The sequence below is a fragment of the Psammomys obesus genome, unplaced genomic scaffold (genome assembly GCF_907164565.1).
Source record: "Psammomys obesus unplaced genomic scaffold, mPsaObe1.curated_primary_1811, whole genome shotgun sequence".
NCBI lineage: Eukaryota > Metazoa > Chordata > Mammalia > Rodentia > Muridae > Psammomys > Psammomys obesus.
Window position 1 is genome coordinate 2,156,978 of NW_026596100.1, and position 8,511 is coordinate 2,165,488.

Genomic DNA, 8,511 nt, shown 5'->3' on the forward strand with positions numbered 1-8,511 from the left:
ACATACATACATACATACATACATACATACATACATACATACATACACACACACATACATACACATACAAGAAGCACGCACAACACCAAATACACAAACCAGAATACAAATGCCCATGGCATAGCATAGTTAAAACATTAAGACTATAAAGCACTGAAAGTGTATTGAAAGCTGTGAGAGAAAACTGCAAATCAAATACAAAGGAAACTTTCTCAGTATAAAAGCCAATTTCTCCACAGAAATGTTGAAAACCAGAAGCACCTGAAGCAATGCATTTCAAGTACTAAAAGAGTATGGTGGCCAGCCTAGACTAATATACTCGCCAAAACTATTTGCCATCATTGAGTAAGAAGTAAAACATTTCCACAATATAAACAGCCTAAAAAAGTTTTTCCCAACAAAGCAAACCTAAAGAAAATACAGAAGACAACAGTTCCAGCTGAAGAGAGAAATGAGCAAGCATAAAGGTCATGGAAAGAAATATGAAGCCATAATCATTAAAGCTGAAAATACCACTGAGAACACAAAGAAGATAAAAATATCAATAACATGATGATGACAATTAACACACATTTCAATAATAACATCAAGTATCTATGGCCTTAAATTTTGAATCTGAAAACTCAGGCTGATTGAGAAGAATGGGGAAACATTATAACACAAAGAAATTCAGATTAATATAAGGGAATATGTTAAAACCTGTACTCCATTAAGCTGAAAAACTTAAAATAATGGATAAATTTCTAGGTTCACCAAACCACCAAAATTAAACCTAGAAGAAGTTAGCAACCTAAATAGATACATCCCAATTGAGAAGATTAAAATGTAATAAAAAATCATTTCAGCTTAAGAAAAAACAAACAAAAAACACAACAACAAAACAAGGGAAGAAGGATTGATTGTAAATCAACTTTAAAGTCTAGTAGAATTCTGCTGCCCACCAGACTTTCAAAGGCAATTTATGGCCAATCCTTCTTAAACTGTCTTAAAAATAGAAACAGAAGGAGCATTCTCAAACTCCTTCTATGAAGTCACTTATCTCTCTACTATCAAATCCAAGTAAAGATACAACAAAGCATAAAACCACAGGCCAATATCCCTCAAAAATAGTAAATACAAAAAACCCAAAAAAACCTCCAAATAGAATACAGACATACTAAAAAAATTTATACACCACGACCATGTTGGCTTTATCTTTGGAATGCAGGGATCATTTGACAAACGTAAGTCAATAAATGTAATAAACCACATAAATGGACTTAAAGACAAAAATCAAATTATCTCAATAGACGCAGAAGAAGCCTTTGACACAATCCTCCATGACATCACGGTAAATGTCTGAGAGAACCTGGAGCTGCAGGGGATGTACCTCAACATTATAAAAGCCATAGCCACCCCCCACAAACAGCTAAGACAATCCGTACAGGCTTGCCTACAGCAGCATCTTAAGGAGGTTGTTTTCTCAGTTGAGTCTCCCACCTCTCTGGTGACTCTAGCTTGTGTCAAGCTGACATAAAACTGGCCAGCACAAATGACCCCTTGACAACCTGACACACAAACTTTTCAATCAGAACCTTCCCTTTCTTATTTACCCCCAAGATGGCATGTTCATATTAACATTGCATTATAAACATAGATAACTTTAAAAGTCTAATAGTCCTTCCAAATCCAAACACATTCAAACTCCAGTCTCTTTAAAATAGCCAACCTCTTTCCTAAAACTCCAAAATCTCTTATAAAAATTCAAAGTAATTCAGTTGTGGGTTCCTATAAAATTCAAAATTAAATTAAATACCTTCTCAAGTCAAGAGGGAAGAACCAGGGCACAGTCACAACCTAAACCAAGCAAAATCAAACACCAACAGTGTAAATAACTCAACATCCAACGTCTGGGAGTTACTCACCACCTTCTGCGCCCCTCTGAGGGACTTGGGTCACTTCTCCAGCTCCGCCCTCTGTAGCACACACAGCTTGTCTTGCAGGGTCTGGCTGGCTCGAGTCCACCCCTGCTTGACGGTCATCCCATGGTCCTGGTCTCTCCAAAATGCTGCGGTCTTCTGCAATCGGGCTGCACTTTCCCCAAAAGCCTTTCTTCACAGTGCCAAGCCTCAACTTCTCTCCATGACCCCTTCAGTCCTGGGCCTTCCGCTGCTACGCTGCTACTGAGGCTGCACCTTCACCAATGGCCTCTCCCGGCCTCTCACAGTGCCAGGCCTCAGTGCTCTCCCTGACCCCTTCATGTTTTCAAAACCAGGGCCGCCTGGGTGAGTCTTACACATTACCAAGTCTGGCTGCACAACCTTGGCCCTCTCTGGAACACAACTTTTGTGTGCTGACTCTCAGGAAACACTTCCCAGAAGATTTCACCTCAGCGGTGCTGGTTTCTTCTTAATCAGTGCTAATGTCTCAGGTCCAGCTGACGTTTGTGAGTGTCCCAGCAAAGCAGTGGTTTCACTTCAGTAGTTCTGGTATCTCGTTAACCACAGCTGATACTTCAGGCACAGGTGACTGGAACCACAGGATCTTAATTCAAAATAACAAATGCCCCCTGTAGTCTTTAAACTTCCCTCCGAAACCTCACAAGCCATGCCTCCACTGTCTGTGTTGACCTTAACGTTCTTATCTTCTAAGCTCCTACAGAGCAGCTCACCAAGCATTGAGCATTCCATGGGTTTCCTAGTGCACACTTCCAAAGTCCTTCCGTAACCCTCCCCCAAACAGCATGGCCACGTCTGTCACAGCAGTATCCCACTGTCTTGGTGCCAACTTGTCTAAGTGAGAGTTACCATTACTGTGATGAAATACCATAACCAAAGTAACTTGGGGAGGAAAGGGTTTATTCAGCTTACACCTCCACATCCGAGTTCATCGTCAAAGGCAGTCAGGACAGCAACTTAAGCAGGGCAGGAAGATGTTCTAGGGGCTGATGCAGAGGCCAGAGGGAAGAGGCCTTACGAAAGGGTGTTTCTTACTGGCTCCTCCAGTCTGCTTTTTTTAATAGAGCTAAGAACCACCAGACCAGGGATGGCACCACCCACGGTGGGCGGGGCCCTTCCGCATAAATCACTCACTAAGAAGTTGCCCTACAGGCTTGCCTCCAGCCAGAGCTTAAGGAGGCATTTTCTCAGCTGAGGCTTTCTCCTCTCTCTGATGATTCCAGCTTGTGTTAAGTTGGCACCAAACTAGCCATTACTACATCTGACAGAGGATTATATCCAGAATAGCTAAAGAACTCAAGAAACTAATAATAATAATTCAAAAATGGGCCTGGGACCTGAAGAGAGAACTCTCAAACAATGAAAAAAAAAAAAAATAGCTGTGATATATTTCAAAAAATGTTCATCATCCCAAACAATTTGGGAAATTCAAGTCAAAACAACTTTGATTCATAAAGGAAAATGAAATCATGGACCCTGCATGATAAAACAAAAAAAAAGATCATAATGAGTGAGTAATGCAGACCCAGAAAAATGAATGTCGCATATTCTCTCTCTAAGCTTTTAGAGAGAGGCTTCTAGCTCCAGATCTTCAACAGTGAGCCCCCTAATTACATGCCTTCTTTGTAAACTGCTTTATTTATGGATGTTTTATCGCAGCAATAGAAAAGTAACTAAGACTCCTCATCAAGGAAACTTCTCTTTACAACAGATGGAGACCATTACAGAAAGCCACAACCAATCAAAACGCAGAATTGTGGAGCCCTGTCCCTATAGGTACATCTGCAAAAGGGCTCCTGCCGCCAAGGCCCAGGGAACATTATAGGAGAAGGAGCCCAAAGAATTTAAGAGCCAGAGGATCGAGGACTTGGCTGTGAGAATGTAATGTCAGAATGTGGAATGTCAGAAGCTGCATCCAGAGAGTCTCACCAACATGACTGTCTAAACATGAACTACCATGGAGAAAAAAGCCATGCCAAAGTGGACAGGGAAACCCCACAAGTCCCCAATCCTACATAAAGAACTACAGGCAACTAAAGAATACTCAGAGTGGGAAATTAGTCTTCTCCAGGGAAGAGCACACCAACTGATTATCCAAAGTAGTCAGCATTGAAAACATAAAGACAAGTAACGTTATACAGACCAAGCAAGTTCTATTTAAGAATATATATATACATATATATATATATATATGTGTGTGTGTGTGTATTATATATGCATGTAACGATGAATGAAAAAGGAGGTAATTATATTATAATCTCAAAAAAAATGAAATCATTTAAAAGAGACTGAAGAATAGCACGCAGCGCCACCTAACACGAGAGCCAATCTGCTGCCAGCAGTAGGAGATTAATTCAAAGTATCCCTCCCAGGCGCCTTCCGCACCTTCCCTGCAGGACAGCCATTACACTGATCTAGTGTTTAACAATCTTGTATTTCTTCGTAATTGTACTACGTACATCTACTGTGCGTCAACAGTAATTGTCTCAGTTTGCTTTCTGTTGCTGTGATAAAGACCATGATCTAAGTTAACATGGTGAAAAAAAAATGTTTGTTTCATCACACCGCTTATAGACAGACCATGAGTGAAGAAAGTCAGGGCCGGAAGTAAGGCTGAGGCCTTGGAGGAGTGCTCCTTACTGGCCTGCTCAGCCTGCTCTCTTACACACATCAGGACCACCTGCCCCCTCCAGCCCTCCCCACACAGATGGGCCCTCTCACACCACTCATTGATCGAGCAAATGCCCCACAGACTTACAGCCAATCCCACGGAGGCATTTTCTCAGGTAAGCTCTCTTCTCAGGCAGCTCTCGCTTATGTCCGGTTCTTTAAAAACTACCCAACACAGTAATGCTTTACATGTTCTAAAGTATATGGAATATTTCACTGTGTAAACCCTTCTATAATTTGCTTTATTCTATATTTCTGCACACATCAGTTCTATTCACATGCTATATATGCTGTTTGTGAACTCATTCTTTTTCCTTACAGTTTTTTCATCAAAAACTTTTCCATGAACACCAAACATAGTATTAAAAACCCAGTCGGTTATTGTCGTGACCGGCCTTTGCCGATAAGGACGACGCAACAACCGAGGATTTCTTCAGCGGCAAGTTTATTGTACAGCTCTTTCTTGCAGATGGTGAAGGACCCAAACCCCTGGCAGCGCCCCGTTTAAATAGCCAGCAAGGCGACCTGTCCGTCTGTAATTGGTGTTCTGCTCGAGTCCTCATCAGTATATGGCTGGCAATTGGATTGCAGCCTAAACCCTCATCAACATAAAGCTGCGCATGCGCAAATCGCGAAGCAATGCTGACAAGAAGCGTGAAAATGCTGGCAAGAAGAACCAGGAAGCAGGAAGCCGGCGCCATCTTGTAATGGCGGGAGCGGCTCCCGACATCTCCCCCTTTTATATATATTAAAGGCCATCTCAATCAGAAAAATAACACACCATGAGGTTACCGATCAGCCTGCTGAGCCAACAGCACCAGCGATCAAGGAGTTTACACAGTGTAAGAGACCCTCTGCACCTTGAGTCCCGTGCAATGGGAACCTGAGCCCTGGGAGGTGCAGAAGTCTGTCTTGAACAGCATCCTGGTGCAATGGGAACCTGTGCCCATCAGGAGTGCTACAAGTTCGGACAGTGTCTCAACGACTGAGCATGTTAAGCCAAACTTGGGGGGATGTCCCCTGTTCCACAGCCAGCATTGCCCGCACCATGGCCACATTTTTAAGATGTTGTTGTCTCTTAAATCGGCAGAGCAACCAAAAACAGAGAAACAGTCCAGCCAGTAGCAACACTCCAAATATTCCCACGCCAACCCACTCCTTAAAATAGGAAAACGCAGAAGATAGACATTGGCAAATAAGGTAGTCCCAGAGAGTCATTAGTGGAATCTCCTGGGTCTCCACCTCCAGGCTCGTCAGCAGTCCGTTTAACATCAGGATCAGGATCAAAGTTAGGGTCAGGCTCATCTTGCTTCACCACCCGGGTCAATTGCGCCGGAACCCAAATTGGATTTTCTTGGTCCTGTGGGAAAACACAAACAGCTCCCCTGGATCTTATTAAAATAGGATCCGGTCCTTTAATGATTATCAATGTTGCCGGAGTAGGTGCATCGTAACACAGCCCATACATCTAGAGTGGAGCATAGCACCTGTACTTGATGGCTAGTGTAAGGAGTAATAAGAGCAGAGAGCACAGCTGCTGCCAAGCCTTGATTTGTTACCGGTATTTGTTCATATACTTTAGGTGGGTATAAGGTCTGATTAACTACCCACTGGCCTTGTCCAGTAAGCATATCATAATTCCATTGAGGCCGTTGATTGGCTATGTTCTGATTAGCTTGAGCTGAGCACAGCTCATGAAAGATGGACTTCCAGTCTAAATATTGTCCCAGAGTCAGACAGGCTCTTACAGTATTGTACCAATCGTCTGGAGTCATGGCATTGTCAGCCAGTCTTTCTATCAGCGCCACTGTAAAGGAGGCACTGACGCCATATGTCTGGACTGCTTCCGCTAATGCCTTCAACTGTTTAAGATCTAAAGGAGAATGATGTCTATTATTCTGAGCGTCCTCCCAGACTGGGAACGCGGTTTTAATCCGCTTCCTCTCTTTTTCTGATATCAGGGAAAATTTTGTCTCTGCAGATTTGGGTTTTTTAGTGGCTGACTTCCGCATGGAGAACCCGGAAGTGTCAGCATAGGCCACATATGGTGGCGGATCCGGGCGGTAACGCCCTTCCTCATATTTAGTTGCTTCCTCATCCAACTCTGTCTGCTCATCAGGGTCGAGCCCTGACTCCTCATCAGTTTGTTGATTCTCAGAAGAGCTGTTTTCGCTCTCTGTAGACTCCGGCTCGCTCGATGATGAGGCGACTTTTAAATTTTGAAACTCCGCTAAACTAGGATATAGCGGGGCACCACTCTTTTTTTCCTTGCTACCAGTCTGTTTTGGTTTTTTTTGACTTTTTAACTAGCTTTTGCGCCTTTGGCGCTTTAGCCTTATCTTTTTTGGTCCCATCCTTAGGGGATTTACCGGTCTTAATTCCCTTTTCTGCTTCGGATAGACTATCTTGGTGATCTGCTAATATTCTTTGCCCTTCTTTTACCTTTTCCTTGCAGTTCTCATCCTCTATGCACGATTTAATCAATTTATAAATTGGCATCGTTCCGGGCCTTAATGTTTTTTTTTTTCCTTTTTTGTTATGATGTCATTGTCTAATTTATCCCAACATCCTGTAGTCAAAGTCCCAGACATCTGAAACCAGGGTGCTACTCGGTCAACTTTTTTTATAAAATTTTGTAGCACCCGGTCTGGAATCTTTAAGCCTCTCTGTCTAAGCAATGCCCGCACTGCCTCCAGAATCGGCTTTATTTGATGATTTTCCATGTTTCCTTTATCTACAGGAGTGGGAAGGACGGCTCAGTTGTTTACCTGAGGCTTACAATCCGTTAAGGTTGATCACAGGGCGGAAAAACACACACTTTATCTCGTTTTCCGCAATTAAGGCACAGACAGCAAAACAAAATGAAAATGAAACAGACGACGAGAAACAATCCGCCCCAAAGGTATCCAATCAGTCATACCTTGCAGAAAAGTACCGCGGTTCTCACGCCACTGACTTTGAATCCTTACTCGACGAGCAGTCGGGGTCCTTCGAAGCGATCCTCCACTCCGGGGTTCGGCGGCTCCCGGGTTTCGGCACCACTTGTCGCGACCGGCCTTTGCCGATAAGGACGACGCAACAACCGAGGATTTCTTCAGCGGCAAGTTTATTGTACAGCTCTTTCTTGCAGATGGTGAAGGACCCAAACCCCTGGCAGCGCCCCGTTTAAATAGCCAGCAAGGCGACCTGTCCGTCTGTAATTGGTGTTCTGCTCGAGTCCTCATCAGTATATGGCTGGCAATTGGATTGCAGCCTAAACCCTCATCAACATAAAGCTGCGCATGCACAAATCACAAAACAATGCTGATAAGAAGCGCAAAAATGCTGGCAAAAAGAACCAAAAAACAGGAAGCCGGCGCCATCTTGTAATGGCGGGAGCGGCTCCCGACAGGTTATACTTTAAGAAATTAGACATTGTACCCTTTGTATATTCTTACTCTGTTTTCTTCATTTCTTCCTCAAAGGCACTGTAATTTGTATTGGAAAACAATATGCATTATTAGTTATTTCAACAGTAACTACACGGAATTCTTCCAGAACAAAGGAGAAATGCTGACTTTTTAGGCCTGGCTTTAAATGAGGCCTCCCTACCAGTTGCCCACTGTGAGTTCCTATCCCCTGATCTCAGGACTGCTCCATTCAAACCTCTCACAGCCTCTCACGCCTCGGGGCAGAACCGCCCTCACTCAGGCTCTCTGCGGGCTGAAGCCTGTGGATTTACAGTGCTCTACAATGAGCCTAGGCACTTTCCAAGTTGTTTGTTTTACCTTCTGCAGCACTTTTAGGTGCCACAGGGGAGATTTTCAAGATGGCTAATCTGCCAACTTTGTGGAAGCAGCAGTCTTAAAAGCGCTCTAAATACTCTATATATAGGGAACACAGCCATTTCCCATGAGATCTTCAC